Below are 12,182 nucleotides of genomic sequence, written 5' to 3' on the forward strand. Positions count from 1 at the left end.
TGCACTGGGAGGTCAAGTGCTTTGTAAATAGCGGAAGCTTAATACATACATGTTTATTAAATTGGACCAAAGCAAATACATTTTCCAGGAAATCATTTAATAGCATTTTAATAAACTAATTGAAATAGCAGGTTCAAGTTTAGCCCCTCATTTTATAATTTTCTGCTATTTACAACATAGCAATATTTCTAGACTTTTGCTATGGGACTATTAAGTGATTTTTTCACATTAAATAATTCCAGTAAGTACTTATCATTTTGTGTGACTTAAAAGCTGATGTGCTATTCAATACCAAAAAAAAAAAAATGCTGTGCGTCATTCAGCGTGTTTGGGCAGAACATTGAAAGTTATTGAATACAGCCCCTCACCTGGTGTCATGGAAACCCGAACAAGTGAATACAAATGTAAAACAGGAACTCACACAATTTTGTAGGTGATACGAAATTACAAAGTCAAAAGCATAGGATAATCTGCTTTTCGTGCTGATTTCTTTACTAGTGCATGATCCTTTTTCTCTTGAGTTTTTTTGTGTGTTTTTTTTTTTTAATTCTGGCAAAGGATAGAAGATAGTAGGCATTTTCAGAATTTAGGTTTCCATCTAAACTTGAAAACCTAACAGAGCCTAAACATTTTGAAATATACCTTAAAAGTGTCAACCAATGACAGGTGTAAGGGAACTTTGAAATTCTTTAGGAGTTCCACTCAACTTTTAGATGCCCTGATTTTTCAGTGATTTTCAGGAATGATCATGGAGACCAGAATAAATAAATGCTTACTGTCCTGAACACAAGTCCAGGTCAGAGTGACATCAGCCTTTGTCAACACAACTGTCAGTTCCATTTTTAATGAGTCAATNCATGGCTCAAGGACTAGGTGCTCATGAACTCATCAAGTACGGGTTTTCTAGGAAAGGAAGGCTGTGACTTGTGCTCCTCCCAGGAAGGCATGGTCTCCCCTTTTGATTATTACCCTCTAAGGAAGAGAGCATTGCAGCGAAAGAATATCTGTCCTTGAGGAATGACTTTATGGCTTCTCCTTAGAGCATACCTCTGACTTTAACAGGAACCTTGGGTACTCGTAGTTTAGTACGAAACCTTTTCTAAATCAGTGCACTCCCTTCTACCATTAGCACTCCCTTGAGTACCTGCTAAGTAACCAAGCATGTCTGGCTCCTTTATGGGTCTCTTTTCATGGGAGGTATGTTCCAGTTCATAAATATGACTGAAATTCGGTGGCAAACATACCCTCAGGGTTACAAGCTGATGCTGCAGACATGAGTAAAACTCAGTTGTCAGCCAGGCTCACCTGTTCCATTAGGGATGGGTCTGGCTGGACAGGGGCTGTGTTTAAAGACTGTTTCCAGTCATTAAATGGATCAAGGATAACGTTCAAAACTAAAACACTTCTTTTTATACAGTAGGCAGAGGAAAGGAGATCAAGATTGCTACCAGCAGGTACAAAGTCTCCTAACACTCTACAAACAACACAGCTGTTGTGCTTCACTGCCTCTCACAGGGATGAACCAAATCTTACAAATATACTGTTTGTGGCAGGAATAATATTAAGCAATGGAATAAAATCCAGATCACAGTTTGGGAGTCCCCAATGTCACTTTTATCAGGCTCTTTTTCAATGTGTCTGGGAAAATGAATCACATAGAACAGGAATGATTTATTCTTCTTTCCAACCCTAACCCCTGCCAACCGACTTAATACCTGGTTATAAAAAAATGCTATTAAACAAGAATAAAACATATATATGATATGCAAGTGTGTGTGTGTGTGTGTGTGTGTATGTGTGTGTAAGAGATCAAATTTGAAGATGACCAATTGAGACTACGAGCCATGCAAACTTCCAGTTCTCACTGAATGCCCTGCTTAGAAAGAGGGTGCCAAAAATATGTATACACATTTTAAGAAAGGAAAAAACTGTATTAAAAGTGTGACACTCAATATATACCAATAAAGAAAGATGACTAGAAGTCACAAATAATTGTTTAAAATAGCGCAAGTGCTGAAAAGGCTGCGTGAAAAAGTTGGTCCAGTTGGTACAAATTCATAATGAATAATCCCTCTGATATCAAAAAAGTTTAGCAACATTGTTGCAACAAGTTTGCGAACTTAATTGTCAGAACTCCTCTATACTGAAAAGAATCCTGAACTTATAGTCAGAAGCTGTAATTCATGAATATGTCTGACATTTTTCCAATTGTGCAATTTGGTCTGTCACTTAACATCTCTGAGCCCTCAGTGTCCACAAACTACAGAACACTGTATGCATTCTCACTTTTTCACAGGAGTACTGTGATGAACCGATATAATTTTAGAACTTTGCATAACATTGTGTAACGAGAACTGTATTAATTTAGTGATCTGGAATCGGGTTTTGGCACAGTTGCCTGTAGTTGTGAATGGCAAATCACAGTGAAAAAAAAATCACTTTTTAAAAAATCTTTAAAATTATTGAGGGAACAGAAAACAATTCCTAATTTATCACACAAAATGCCAAATAAATGATACAATGGTAGCACAAAGTGAGACATAAACATGTTTCAGTTGCATTACTCACATGCCACCAAATGAGAAATGAGTTCCATGAGTAAGTTTGACGTTCAGATCAGAAACAATGTTGGTTGGGGCATGGAAAAAAATGCTTGTTTTTAAATCACCAATATTTTGAAAGTTAGACAATCATCAGAAAATCTATCACTAACTATGATACTGATTCAAATGTGGCTGTGAACAGAGTTACACAGTATTTATCTAGCCAAGATTATGTAGCTCAAACTGTAATTGATAGTATTTCATTTTTATGAGACTTCAGAGTTGTTAAATAGCCTTTGATTGAAAATAGGATGATTGCAATGTACTATAATAACACAGAATATAGTCACTGATGATGGTAGATGGAATCTGACAACAAATTGAAATACTTGGAAAAATAACAGAGAAACACTCAACTACCTTCGCAACAGGTGTAATTATGGTGATAATATTATGTATCTAACTAATTTTAAAGGGTAAGTATGTATTTGTAAATAGGAAGTCTATGTAATATTCATATGTAGATATAAGTCCAAACAATACTGAAAGAACTACATAAGGCACTNCATCTCCTTTCTTATATTCCATTGGTTAGAAGCAAGTCACAGGTCCTGCCTGTCCTCAAGGGGAGGCAATTATAAAAGGATGTCACTTAGTAGAGATTCACCTTAGGTTCTATCTTCCATACCGCTGGAAAACAAAGTCTATGTCTTACTGATATTTGGTGTTTATATTCTTAATAAACATCACAGAGCTGAGCACATTAGAGTTGCTTAGTAATAATTGCTTGGGTTAGATTATATTTCCAAGAAATTGCTCCTTGAGAATATGTTTATACCCAATGTGCAATAATATGGGAAATTCATAGGGAGTGGGATGATCCTGGAGATATAAACCATCTGCTTAGCTAGAACATATAGTGAGATATGTTCTCTCAGGGGCTGATAGCACAGGTTTAGCCATCCAGATAAAAGCACAGCCTCATGGGTTATTGCACAGTTCAGGAACATGATATAAGATAGAAGCCACACATACATAGCTGTGTCACAGGTCAGGATACAGATGGACTTTATTTGGCTAACATGTCAGTTTTCAATAAATGAATTAGTTGCCAACATTTTCAAATCAGGAAGTTTCACATCAAAAATTCAGATTCTTTCTTCTCTTGGCATTGCAATCATCAGCGGAATATGACTTATGGCCATTCCCATTAAATGAGGCATGTACTTTCCCATCCTTCTCAATCCTTACCAGCCTCTCCACTCAGAAGTCATATGAGTTTGCAAATTCTGATCTAAGTTCATGTTGCAAGGGGTCCATAAAGGTAGACCAGCCTCAACATCTGGAAACAGAGGAAATGATTATACTTCACACGTCCAGACAGATTGCTGAGCTCTGGAAGTTCCCTAGAAGTGGAGACTATTGACCAAAGAGGGGCTCCTTTAAGAGTTAAGCCAAACTGAGCTTACAAAGAGACTCTTCAGACTAACATCTTTACAGAGGACCTGAGGATAGAAACACGAAAGGAGGTCAGTTCTATGGAGGCTAACAAAGCACCTGTATGTTACAGAATCCCATGATCAAAACTGGGCTACTGCAGGGCAGCGAGAAACAAATTTGATGCAGGAATTGTGGCTGGGTGAGTCTCAGGACCCTTCTTCACAGGAAAGTATGCTTGGAAAGGGGGTTTACATCTTCTCTCCCACCAGAGTGGAGGGGCAGAGGACAGTCTCATTCCTCAAAGTGGACTGGCTCAGAAACTAGAGATGGAAGCTAAGCCTATGACTAAGAATGCTAATAAATTCCATGAAAATATGAGGAAAGAGACTGGAACTCATAAAGAGATTTCATTTCACTTAATTCTTCAATTATAAGAATCCAAATTTGTTTCAATTACCGTTTGTCTGGTTTTCTTCAAAATTAAGGTATTCAAGAGACTGTCTCCGGCTCCCCTTAAAAATAAAATATCATCACAGAATCTCAGACATATTTAAAATCATGAATGCAGAACTTCTGAAACAATTAGCAAAGAGTTTCTATTCCAAAGGGGAAATTGCTGTTTTTATGGATTTTCCCACAGTGGTGAATAAAAATTACTCTTCTCTGAAATCTTTTACTACCATTTTCTCCTTCCACTCCCACCCATTTCCTATTTCTTAGTCATCCTCTATTTATGCATAGGGAAGGATCAACTTCCTGCTAGTAAATTCCTGACTACTTTAACTTCTTATGAGTGAATTTCCAGGGCTGGTTCCCATGGTGATTAGTTGAGAGTAACTAACATCCACTTTCAGCATTGGATTCCCACAGAGGGATGTAGTTTATTCTTGACTAGTGAACTTCTCCACCATGCCTGGTAGCCACTCCTATTCTTGGTTCATAAAGGATCCATGCAGTGAAGCTGAGTGACTTCAGGATCAACTATGAGGGACGTGGCGACTGTTGGACAATTGCACAAAGCAGCAGCTGTCGCCAGGTAGGTCTCAGTGGCTGGGGGCGGGGGCAGTGGTTATTCAGAGCAGAGATCAACCCTCCAATCTCAGTGCTGCCCAGGCCAGGCTTACTTTCCTATGCCAAGAGCACCATGTGTGCGTACCCCCCAGTGCTTAGGCATGCCACATCCTACTTAGCAGCAAAATAAAATGTNGACCATCCATCTTACAAACTTAGTATCTGCTGTAAGACACTCCTCATATCCCTCAGCCAGTACATCATCTATGAATGCATTGCCTTCTGCTTGGTAATAATGCCTTGTTTAGTTTTTATTTTCTAAAACTACACTTTGGAAATGAGACAGTGGAATTTTAAAAGATATTACAAAATTAAAATTTCTCTGTATTGCAGTTTCTAGGAACTAAAGCTGATCCTCATCAAATTATGCTAATTTACTGTACAATGTTTAATTAAATCTTACCCCAGGCAATCTACTTCCAGGGTTTATTTTTACAGCTTAGAACTTTCAAACACAAAAATGGCTTTCAATTTAAATTTAAAAAAAAAAAAGAATCCTATTCACTGACGTTTATTAGGAAAAAAAATTTACTTTACATCCTGAGCTTACTTTAGCCTCAGTGCTCTTTCTTTCTCATTCTCACTCCTTGTCTCTTCTCTTTTCAGGAAAACAAAAATGCTTCTTAGAAATTCCCTTCACTATTCTGAATAGCAGATAGTAAATCTTACTGTGAAATGGCTATTTTCTTGAACGTGGAAATTTCCCAGGCAAATTGTATTCAGCTAAACGTAAACGTAACTGACTGGGGATACGATGAGATCTCTTTCATCAGGAGGTGACAATGACTGCATATGCCATGACTGACCATGTGAGACTCAGTGCAACTTACATCTTAGGGTCCCATTCCGTCCGGGAAGAACACGCTGACATTCAACAGGCTGCCACGTCTCTTTACCACAGGCTAGAGCTGGAAGGAAGGTCCCCTTTCCTTTCATCCTCAGCCACCCACACAGCCCCTGCGTTAGTTCTCTGCCACCTGACAGAGAAAGAGCTGAGCTTTCTAAATCTTCCCCTATAGAAACCCTTACCCAGACAAGAGCTACCTGAGGCTCCCTGAGCTTCTGTTGCCAAGCCATCGTGCAAGAATGTGAAACCAGAACCAGTCTCCCTGAGAGCTTATGGTAAATTTTGTTCCAACTCGGCATTTTTGTCCTTCCATTACATCTGAAGGCCACNAATACAGAGTTTCTATTAACTTTATTATGAAAAATAAGCTGGCTGAACATAAAATGCTTAGATTATAATTCTTTCACTTCAACATTGGTGAACACTGTTTCATTGGTTTGAGGCACATTCTATTCAAGTCTGATGGTACTCAATTTGTTTTTCTTCATTAATATATTGGGAAATTTTCCACATAAACTATTAAGAGAATTATTTTCTTTTTAAAATATTGCCAAGAAATAGTGTCTTTCCATTCCACTCCCCCTACCCCCATCGATTCAGAACCATTTTCTAAATCCAGGATGTCTCCTTTATTTATGTCTTTGCTTGCTGCTTCCATCCCAGTGGTCCTTGATAATTCCTCAGGGAAGCCCATAATACTTAAGTTCTCTATTTGTGACATTTTCATCTTTTTGTTTTATCCCTCTTTGTCCTAACATATTGCAAGATGAGGTTTCCTTCTACACCCTTAAATTCATATATGCCATTTTTCATAAATGGATATATATTGTGGATGGAAGTGGTGAGATGCTGCCATCACTATCTGTGAACCAGACCAAATTCTAAACAAAATCTCTAGACATATTTTAAAATCTAGGTTTATCAGCTTCTCTACTAAAACATTAATATCTTTGCTGACTTTGATTATTCATAATTGTCTGGCCAGAAATGTAGTTTGGAACTTCTTCTCTGCCTTTGAATCATGTGTAAGTTTACACAGTCTGTCCCTGGGAGCACATTCTTCTGGATTCCAAGATCCAAGAGAGAAGCATCATGCCTGTTACATACCATATCTATCACCAATACCTAACGCACTACCAGGCTTATAATATATACCCAAAACCTACTGTGTGCCTGACGTGTTTCCTCTGAATCAAAAATAAACAACTACTTTAATTCCATGATATTATCGAGCTCTCTATGCTCAAGTCGTTCATCCCCTCAAATGTTTTGGTTTCTAATTTAATTCGATGTTAATAGAGCTAAGAGTTCTAGAGGGAAAGAACAGTCCTTGCCCTTATGAAGGTTACCAATCTTTAGTTAAAGCAGGTAGTAAACTAAAAACTGGGGCAGAGTATATCACAGGATGTTAACAGAAATCCAAAGAAAAGGCATCTAGGGAGGCTGGCAGGACATGGTCAGGAAGGAAAACTCTAGTGACAGTCTTAAAGGAGGCTCTAGGTTTAATCCTCTTTTGAGCTATAAAAACATCCATGAGACTTCCTTCTCAGTTTTTACCACACATCCTTGAAAAGCCCCAGATCCTCTTTTGTTTGACCAAAAAACTCAGCTGATTTATTCTCCCCATCATGGTGGAAATCAAAATATATTTTTTCCCTCAGTGCCAAAAAGAGTGTTTTACCACATAAGAGGTTGTTATATGCTCCCAAATACAATACATATTAAGGCAAGAGGACCATCTTTCAAGTGATCCTTATTTTGGTCTGTAGGTGATACATAGCTGAATTTAGGGAAATGTTCTTTTCCCAAGTAATTGCAATATCCATCTAATTCTAGCTGAAACAAACTTGCCATTCTGCCTATTCACGCACCTATGTGAGCGACTGTAATTTCACTGAGATAAAGTATTCTGGCTGAATCGGTAAAAAAGAAATAGGGAAAATAATTATTAAAAAAAAGAAGAAGAAACAAAAGAACCCTGGGTTTGCTTATTAGTTTGTTTGGTACAGAGCCATGTTTTGAGTTGAGGAGCTTGCGTAAGTGCACGTCTTATGCCTGGCTGGGAAAGAAATAAGGAACAAACACACAGCTTATAGAAGTACAGGCATGCAGGACTTTCTTTGGATCAATTACTATAGAATGTCATGGCAGCCTTACAGATATTCTTCCATTGATGTGAAATAAGAAATTAACTTGCTTTTTATCAGTAGGCACAAGAAAAGTCAGCGACGATGAAAACATGACCTCCCATTATTAGCAACATGTATGTTTGGCTGGCCAGTTTCTGAACTCCCTTTCTACCTTTTGAGAATCCCTCACTTATAAATTGTATTGGGAAACAGAGCCCGCTCCAAATATAGAAGCTGCTAAAGACTCACTTTCCCAACTCTCTTTGCAGCTAGGTTGAAAGCAGGAGACATACATTTTATCAAATGAATACACATCAAAGACACTGAGTCTAGAGCAAATTGTGGGTGGTACCCAGAGCCAGTGATGGTGACAGTTCAGGGCAGTGTACTGATACCCAGTGGGGCCAGCCAAGGTATCCTCAGCAGAATTATTCAGTGGAAAGATTTGGTTTGGGGTACCTAGCTTCCATTTATTTCTGCCTATTTTGCCAACCTGGTTTCCCATCCTTCCAGGCAATGCAGTGAGCTATCTCATATTGTCCTAATGAGTTCCTTTTCTACTTACAATATCCACAAAGAATGTTTGTTGCTTGCCACTGAGAACCACACTAGTATAACTGTCTTACCAATGAGTCTCCTTCCCTGATACTAAAGGTCAATGTTCTATTATTGCATCCAATCCCTCTATGGCAAGCCACCTTTTTACATACCTGATTCTCTACTGTGAATTCCTTGTGGGTAAGCATAACTTTTTTTTTCCTACAACTTTAGTCCGTAGCACAATTCTTAATATAGTGTGGAATATATAGTGGGCACTTCAAAATGAGTGTGAAAGTGAATGGTGTCATTAAAATCCTTTTATTATTTCCCAGATAGGTAATTCACCTCATCCATTTAAACTGCAGTGACCACACACTCTTTCATGTCTATTCTAAGAGGGAGTTTGTTCTTTATTTATGAGTTTGTCTTCTCTACCAGGCTATTAGCTTTAGTGCAAGGACCGAGTCTTGGTTTAATTTGGATCCAGTATCTGGTGAATAAATTATTGATAAATGCCAACACAGCTAATGACTAACAGAGCTATTTAGACTAGAAATCCTGTCTACTAACCCTTTCCCAAGCCACCTGCCACACTCTGAAATAGCATCACAACCAGCACAAGTCTATTGTTTTCTAAGTTATGTTCATATTGGTCTATTGGCAATTAGAAGCAATCCTTATATAAAATACTTATTCTAGTTCCCTGAGATAACCAAAAAAGCCCCAGATGACTAAGAAAGCTTAGAATTAAATTGTGGAAAAACTGGTTGCAACTATTGAATCTATATAAAAATATTTATTGTTAGCCATATAATATTGTCTAGTATTTTATAACATGTATATGTATTCTCTCAATTGATCTCAGAATACTCGAGAAAGATTTTACCATCCCTACTTACATATTGAAACACCCACTATGAATGCCTCCCCCTAAGTCATCCTCCTAAATTGTCATCCTTTCAAGCAGCCAAGACACTAAAGTTGTGCCAGAGGGGTTATAAGAATTTTTTCTATGTTTTTTGTTCCAAAAATGCATCATGACTTTTCCGACAACCATGTATATATATATATCCATATCCTAGGGGTGCCAAAAAAATGTATACAAGTGGACACTTTGGTCAACGTTGCTCAACAGTAGTTTCCCATAATCAGAAGTGTCTGGACACTGATGGTAACCACTTTGAGCACCTCTTGTAATTGCAGAAGTCAAACGTGACTTGTATTCATCTTTTGTTATNTCGGAAGGCAAGCCCCACTCTCTTCTGCTCTCTTTGTGTTACATGTCTCAGCCTTGCTTATGTCATTCTGAACAATAAGGAAAAAAAAGACACAGGCATACTTCCCGCTCATTCTCCAAAGGTTCATCAGCTATCCCTGGACCCTAAAAATAGGCGTAGTCTATTGGCTGAATGTTGGAGCTCTATTGGCTAAAATCTGCAGGCATTGCATGTAGATGAAAGAATATATTGAAAGAATATATTATGCATATAAGAATAGGTAGTAATAGAGCCTTCCATTATTTGTAGATGTTAAGATAATCTCCACATACAAGCAAATCTCTAAAGATTCAACCTGCTGAGGTAAATTAAGTCAGAATGAGAAGTTGGGTGATTTAGTTGCAGATTTGAACTGTGACTGTTACAATCACTTTTGCCGTCCACCAGCTGGGCTCCCTGAAGTCAGGAAATCCAGCAGAAAAGGAAGATGCACCAGGACTCAAGCACCAAGAGTTGCCTTTGGCTCAGTCACAGGGTCAGGATCATCAATTTGAACTGCTCATCCGGTTTTCACATATTGAAATTTACAGACTATTTCTTCTTTATATTCCAAACACTTTGCCACCCAACTGTGGTCCCCATCTGGCTATCGCTTTCTCTGTATCAGTCCTGATTTTCTGGTTGATGATTCTACTGTGGAAATTGTTTTTTGAACAAAATTGTACACAAAACAATCTCAGCTGCTGAAGAAATCTATTCTCAAATATCCTGCTTTAATTTGTCAACCTTAAAAATCTAGAAAAATGGAAAGAATGTTGAGTACCTAAGAAAAACTGAGGCAATTCTATTTTTAAAATCACAACGGGGCTTGTGTTCAGTGCAAAATCCAGCTTAACGTTGTAAGAGGTGGGAGGGAGGCAGGAGAATGACGTTCACACTGGATGGTAAGTGTGCACGGTTTACTATAGTCCTAACTTCCTGCACGGTTTCCATCACCCCACAAAGCTGCTGCCGTTGAAGGGATGTGATTAGTTAACACTGCCACGTAAAGTATTCCTTTTTAATGATTCTTTTAAAGTACAATTAGAAGAGGCCCCACAGAAAAGGATCTTATTACATTCTCCTCGAGACAATAGAAAATTTAAAATATATTGGTATTTCTACCTTATTGGTAGAAAAAAATCTCTCAAGAAATGAGGCTGCGTCAGCATATGAAAAGAAAAGTAGAAAATTGAGGCAATTACCTAGATCTTTTAGGATACGAGAAACATCTTACCCTTTAAATTGTACCCACTAAAGCACATGCTTGCCTTTCTCTCTCTCTTTCTCTCTTTCTCTCTCTCCTTTCTTTCTCTTCCTTTCTTCTTCTTCCTTTCTTCCTTCCTTCCTTCCTTCCTTCCTTCCTTCCTTCCTTCCTTCCTTCCTTCCTTCCTTTCTTTCTGTCTTCCTTTTATTTTCTTTCTTCTCCTATTTTCTTCTGTTATAAAAGAGGAATAATTGTTTAAAGTTCCTATTTCACCAAACCTGTGCTAAAACAAATATAAAGGACTGACTGACATTTCAGTTCTAATTGAAGCCTGTGTTTTGCCACTCTTGTGGGGAGGGAGAGGGAAATGAGAGTAGAAGGTCTGGTCTCCAGTACTTCCAGGTTATTGCAGTATTTAAGAAAGCCCTTGGAAAAAAAGACAAAGGAAGGCAGATTTTAATAGCACATCTTGCTAGGTGTCTGGGGCAGTGACTGGGAGATTTAGGTACAAACTTGCGCTTTTGAGTTAGGCCTGTATTCTGACACCCATTACCTAGTGTTTAAGCAAATTCCTTATTCTCTGGACCTCCTATCAGGCTCATGGTATCTAACCTGTTGCCTGGTAGTGACTAGGAAATTTCAAAATAACATGGCAAAGAACTTAACATAGTACCCATAAACAGCCTAGGCTTGATACACTGGAACTATATATGCATAAAAAAGTGCATTTTCTCAGTCCCAAAGTGCAAATACATCAGCTTTCAGGACCAGTTAACCCTGTATCATAAAAATAGGGCTGTCTGAAGACCTTTGTCAGCCCCAGCATCTATGTCAAGACACCTCAGTCCCTGCCATTTTATAGGGGACTCAATGCAGCCCTGCCCAACATAAAATACAATTTTGTCTGCTGCAAATATTTTGAAAGGATGACTAATTTTCATGGCTGAATGTAAAATTAAATTTAGTTGTGATTTGATTTCTCAGCAGTCATCAGTGTCTTCTTGTGATGTGAGGAAAATCCTCTCTATAATTGTTTTCCAAATGCGATACAACGCTTATGACAAATGTAATCATTTCTGAAGGTTCATATAATAATTAAAATATTAATCTTGATTAGGACCATTCCTGAGTAAGAAAAAAAAATCATTA

The 12,182-nt window shown here is 38.0% G+C and overlaps 1 protein-coding gene across 11 annotated transcripts in view; it reads right to left on the bottom strand.

Annotated features, from left to right (window-relative positions):
- RBMS3 (RNA binding motif single stranded interacting protein 3) overlaps positions 1-12,182 on the bottom strand; it is a 1,293,188-nt gene that overhangs the window by 969,525 nt on the left and 311,481 nt on the right. The window lies entirely within an intron of this gene.

The sequence above is a fragment of the Hipposideros armiger genome, unplaced genomic scaffold (assembly GCF_001890085.2).
Source record: "Hipposideros armiger isolate ML-2016 unplaced genomic scaffold, ASM189008v1 scaffold_322, whole genome shotgun sequence".
Classification (NCBI taxonomy): Eukaryota; Metazoa; Chordata; class Mammalia; order Chiroptera; family Hipposideridae; genus Hipposideros; species Hipposideros armiger.